Source organism: Cavia porcellus, unplaced genomic scaffold (genome assembly GCF_034190915.1).
Source record: "Cavia porcellus strain 051 isolate PalLab524CR breed Dunkin Hartley unplaced genomic scaffold, mCavPor4.1 scaffold_38, whole genome shotgun sequence".
Lineage (NCBI taxonomy): Eukaryota > Metazoa > Chordata > Mammalia > Rodentia > Caviidae > Cavia > Cavia porcellus.
This window is the reverse complement of record NW_026947521.1, coordinates 4,154,965-4,160,847: the sequence shown is the minus strand read 5'-3', so window position 1 is coordinate 4,160,847 and position 5,883 is coordinate 4,154,965. Positions and strand designations below refer to the sequence as shown.

Genomic DNA, 5,883 nt, shown 5'->3' with positions numbered 1-5,883 from the left:
TATTTTAAGCTCACAAGGTTTACCTTTCCTTTGGGATGAGTCACATGATCTGAGCTATGTCCTTCCCTAGCTTATTTTTGTTTTATTTTATGTTTTTTGTTTTGTAACTAAATTATGGACTTTATTTGGACTTCACTTTTTTTATCTTTTATAGTCTTAGGATCCTGTCGAGGCACCTGTAACATTTCCTTAGTCCCTTTTTCTTTTGCTATAGTTGGTTTTCCCTACATATTTATTAAGTTTATATTGATTATACTGATCTACGGGTTTCACTTAGGCAGATTCTCACAGGCATAGAACATACTCGAGTCATTTCCCCCACATCGCCCTTCTCCTCCCAGGATCCCTCTTAGTTTCACAATGCAGGGAGGAGGAGCTCTAATGCTATCAGGCTGCTCAGGGGCATCCAGACAAAAGCATAAGATTCTCATGGGAGACAAAGAAGTTTCTTTAAAGCTCTGCTGGAGCCCTCCCTTAACAATGGCAGCACTGAGACCAGGTCAGATCTGGAAATCTCTTCTGGAGTCTGAGGTCTAGAACCTGACGTTATGGAAGTCATCTGCTAGCATCCATCATGCAGAGTGCATCCACCAAGTTTGTATCTGCAAAAGCAAACACCCTTCCCTCACAAAACCAAACCCCAAATCCCTTAGTAATGGCAATTCTGGGACTGTGAAAACATTTTTATACCCTATTTTCTCTGCAGGTGATGCACCTGTTTTGTAAAAAATTAAAGACACCTCCTATCCCCGCAAAAAAAAAAAAAAAAAAAAAAATCACAGGCACAGCTAGGGTAGGGTCCGGCCAAGGTTGAGACACTGGGGTCCCATCGCGCCCTGCATCAGTCTCCCTTTCAACTAGGCACCAGCGCTGGGTCAGCAGCGTGGCCAGGCTGGAGGGGAGACGCCGAAAGCTCCTGCCGCGGTTTCAGGGCGTCTGTGCCAGGCTGGACGAGGCTTGGCGAGGCAGCACCGGCCTGGGACTCGCACCAGGACTCCCAGGACTCGGGCATGGAGGTTTCTGCACTCCTAGACTCAGCCCACAGTCGGAATCTCCCATGCAAGCCGGCCCCGGGCACGGCGCCCTTTGCACGCTCCTTAGGTGTCCAATCCTCCACCCCGGGGCGCCCTAGGGAGCTCGGTGGCTAGGTGGGGTAGAGCCGGACTCGATAGACCACGCCCCCTGATCATCCCCTGGCGGCGGAGATTGATGGGGTGCAGGCATCGCCCCAACCAATGAGCGCGCGCTGGGGCGGGGCCTGGGGCCAACTGCTCCTGCTACTTAGAGTCGTCCGCGCTGGGCTGGGAGCCGAGCAGAGCCAAGCCGGACTGGCCAGGTGAAGCTGCACCCCGGCCCGGTGGACTGCAGCGCTCGGCTTCGCCGCGGGTAGAATCAATTGCAACCCCTCGCGCCCAGGGACCACGTGCGCCGCCGCGTCTGCAGCTCGCATGGGGACCCGGAGACTTTAAAGGAGTTTGGGGTTCGGGAGCGGGGAAGTCACGGGTACGGAGGACCGGCTTTTTGGCCTGACAAACGTGAATCGCGCGCTGGAGAGGAGGGCGGAGGCTTGTGGCTAGAAGCGGAGCTCTCTCGGAGCCCCGGCAGGGGCCCGGCCTCGCTTCCTCGCCGCTCTCGGTCTCTTTGTTCAGTTATTTTAGACCCAGCAGCCTCGCCCTGGCGCAGTCCCATTGGCTCTGCGGGGGACAGGGTTGGCAAAGTGAGGGGCAGAGAGCACCTGTCTGCGTGGGCGGGTGTGCCTGGGCGCTTGCGTGTACGTGCATCGGCGAGTGTGCGTGGGATTGTGCCTGAGGGTGTGTTTGTGAGGGGTACGTGTGGCAGTGCATTCTCGCGAAGGTTTGTCATTGTGGGTGTCTGTGCCAGCCTGTCCATGTTTGTATCCCAAGTGTGCAGAAAGGTTGTCGCCGGTGTGTCCGATTGTCACTGTGGGATCCAGCCGCTATCACGGGTTGGGTGCGACCTGTGCCAAGCCGGGCAGTGGGCTGCAGAGGGTGGGACTCAGGAATGTGAGCGCAGCTTGCTCCAGCTATCGGGCCTTAGGTGTCGTTTGTCCCTGCCAGCCTAACCCTGCGTGCTGCCACTGCCCACAGGGACTCCGCGCGGGCTTCCCCGCCCGCGTGTCCTCTGCTGGGAGTTGCACGGGATTCTCGGACAGGGTGGAAGGCTGTGTGGGGCGTCCTCTCTGGCACCACATCAGTGGCCGGCTCTGCGCCTCCTTCCTGATTCTAGAAAAGGCGCTGGGATCCTGGCTGACACCGGCGACTCCAGGGGGCGCATGGACCGGCGGGCGTGCCAGTCCTGGGGGCCCTGTGCGTCTTGGGGAGGGGTCACTCTAAGAGGGTCACCCTGACTCTAATGGGTCCGCTTCTCCTTTGCCAGATCCCCGTTCCTGGCCCTCGCCTCGCCGCGTCATTGATGGGCAACCAACTGGACCGCATCACCCACCTCAACTACAGTGAGCTGCCCACAGGGGACCCGTCAGGGATCGAGAAGGACGAGCTGAGGGTCGGGGTCGCCTACTTCTTCTCGGATGAGGAGGAGGACCTGGACGAACGCGGGCAGCCCGACAAGTTCGGCGTGAAGGCCACCGCCGGCTGCAGCCCCTGTCCAGAGAGCCCGGATCACCACCACCACCACCACCACCATTTGCTGCACCAGCTGGTGCTCAACGAGACTCAGTTCTCCGCCTTCCGGGGCCAGGAATGCATCTTCTCCAAAGTGAGCGGCGGCCCGCAGGGCGCAGACCTGAGCGTCTACGCGGTCTCCACGCTGCCCGCGCTCTGTGCGCCCGGCGACCTCCTGGACTGCTCTGGCTGCAGCCAGCGCCCGAGCCGGCGGCGCCCGCCCCGCACTGGGCCGTCTACGTAGGCGGCGGCCACATTATCCACCTGCACCAGGGCGAGATCCGCCAGGACAGCTTGTACTAGGCGGGCTCGGCCAACGTGGGCCGCGTGGTGAATAGCTGGTACCGCTACCGCCCGCTGGTGGCCGAGCTGGTGGTGCAGAACGCGTGCGGCCACTTGGGTCTCAAGCGCGAGGAGATCTGCTGGACGAACTCGGAGAGCTTCACCGCCTGGTGCCGCTTTGGCAAGCGTGAGTTCAAGGCCGGCGGGGAGGTGCAGGCAGGCACGCAGCCTCCGCAGCAGCAAGTACTATCTCAAAGTGCACCTGGGCGAGAACAAGGTGCACACTGCTCGCTTCCACAGCCTAGAAGACCTCATCCGCGAGAAGCGCCGCATAGATGCCAGCGGCCGCCTGCGCGTGCTGCAGGAGTTGGCCGACTTCGTGCGCGACAAGGAGTAGCGGCCGGGGCCGCCCACCCCGCGCCCGGGACCTCTCCATCTCGTGGCCGCGGCGTCTGCGCCCCACCTCACGCGCGCCCTGAGCCGCCAGAGGTCAACGCTGGGGCTGCAGCCTAGCACCTGACTTCTTGAGGCAGGAGGACAGCAGACTGAGCCTGGGACGGGGGCGCAGCTGCACGCTCCGGCTGGTGATGTAAGAGCGCAAGGGCAAAGGGGAGCGAGGAGGGGGTCAGGGCGAGACTTTCCCCGCGAGCCAATGGTCAGCGACCTTCATCCCCTGGGAAAACCCCCTTTCCTAACAAGGGGCCCGTCATCGCCCCAAGTGTGCGCACACAGGCCAGGCCTGGGGCTGGTGAGAATTATCTCTGCAGGGCGCACCTCGGCTCTGGGGTAGATATATCCCCGGGTAGCAAGATTTCCAAGACATCCAGCCTGCCTGTCCTTGGTGCCCTTGTCAATAGTTCCACGAGGCCTCACGGAAGCACCCTGAGTGCCCCGTGGCTGTCTGGGACTCCTGGGCTCCGCTCTTCCAGCCCCAGGTCCCCTAACTTGTACTCCAGGCTCTGGGCGAAGCTAGGTAGATTTTGCTTCCTGTGTTTGCGACCAGGAAGCGCACGTCACCCCCACCCGCGCTTGCCCTTGCGTCTCCCAGTGGCAGAGGTCGTGGTCGCTGTCTGGGTTGCGCGAGGAAAATGCTCAGCTGCTGGGAGAAGAGGGCAGCTCTGCCCTGGAAGCCCGGCTTCACCCAGTGTCTAAGAGCAGAACCCAGGGCCCCTTGTGCTGAACCCTTCCTTGATTGCCCTTCCTGGAGCCACATTTCAAAAATAGTCATACTTCCAACTGGGCTGAGGAGGGGGAGGGGAGGTGCGGTGACGTTCCAGGCACCAGCGTCAGGGCAGCAGCAGCAGCCCAGCAGCACGAGCCAGTCTGCTTAGTTTGGCTTTTCCTGAGGTAGAAACCTTAGCACATGGACGTGGCGATTCAGTTTCAAACATGAGAGCGGAGATTTCCAGCCATGTCAACAAAGCCTATCGTGTTGATGCTTTTATTGACCATTTTAGCAACATGCTAATAAAATTTCAAATTGAAATCTTTATTTTCATGGCTTTACTCCATGATAGTTTAAATACTGGGGGCCATTAAGAGTGGATGTAGCTAAGAGCTTAGCTAACATTGCCTTTTTCACTCTGTTTTTCTAAAATCTTGTGAGAATTCTGTTTTTTTGAATATCGTAAATTTTTTTCTTTCTTTCTTTCTTTTTTTTTTTTTTTTTTTTTTGCTTTAAATAGTAGCCCAAGTAATGGTGGAGTTATTGGTGCGTACATTGTACTGGATTTCTGTCAGGTAAAGGGTTTATTTGATTTGGTGGAAGTTGCTGGCAGGTTTGGTGTGGATTTTTCTCCATGTGGTACATGATTACCATTTCACATTTGCATTTCTACCCCCACCCCCATCTCCTTAAGAAAGGATCCACACTTCCTGGCTTTATCCACTCTTCTTTAGCCAGTCCTCAAATTCATTCCCTAAGACAGGGAAAAAACTTACAGGATCAGGACAGATACACGTTTTTCAAAAGACTTCAGGTCGTGTGGAACCCTTTCCATGGGAAGGACGACAGACTTCTGGCACGCAGCCCAGCCTGACTGAGGCTGTGGGACTCCACATGTTACATACCTGATAGCATCTGTGTCTCTTTCCAGGGAACTTGTCAAACAATGGTGTTTAGCTAATTGTTGCAAACAGTTGTATATTGACAGCTATGATTAGCTGGACAGCAAATTTTGTGGCCAAAGCTAATGTATTGGCATTTCAAAACTAATGCAATAAAAACTAGTTAAGGTTAGCTAAGACTGGAAATGCCTTCTCCATGGTAAATGATTCATTTTTCATCTGCTTTTTATTTTTATTTCCTTTTAGTTTTCATCCTGGATTCCCTGATCTTGAATCAAAGGGTCAGATCAATTAAATATGAGGTAGAGTATTTTTCCTTAAGCCTACTGAGTGATTTATTTTTTAAAAATGTTTAAATACATATGTTTTTCTTTGAGCACATAAAGCAAACTTTTGTAATAACTGATTTACCTTTGCATGTATGGAGAACTGAAAATCATTTATTTCCTTAACTTATTCTTCTCTCCAATAACAGATGGCAAATCATAAAATGAAATTTTTTACTGTATCTACACACACCATGCTCTTCATTGTGTCTCCTGATGTATCTCGGCTCCCTGCTATATTAAACATCATCCTAAGCCCCTGTTCCTCCAGGACTCCTTCTTGACGTTTTTGTCTTCCACCTGTCTCTAAAAGTGGGACTTCAGCAACACGAAGGAATCAGTCTCTATCGTACCTAACACTGAGGTGCACTTCCTCTGCTATCACATAATCCGATTTCTCCTTTCCTAAGAGGGTCACTCTCATGGAGGAATGGCATTCAGCTTTCAGCTTGCTGAAACTAAATGAGAATTAAAAGTAAGAGTTGGGCAGTTAACATAGCATTAATTATTAGGTTAGTCTTTTAAGCCTTTGGTTGGAGGCAGTCATTCTTTAAATTCACAGTAGT

The 5,883-nt window shown here is 54.1% G+C and overlaps 1 pseudogene; it reads left to right on the top strand.

Moving 5' to 3' along the window:
* Nucleotides 1-1,266: 1,266 nt before the first annotated feature.
* Nucleotides 1,267-5,581, top strand: LOC100717062 (protein LRATD1-like; annotated as a pseudogene).
* The last annotated feature ends 302 nt before the right edge of the window (nucleotides 5,582-5,883 follow it).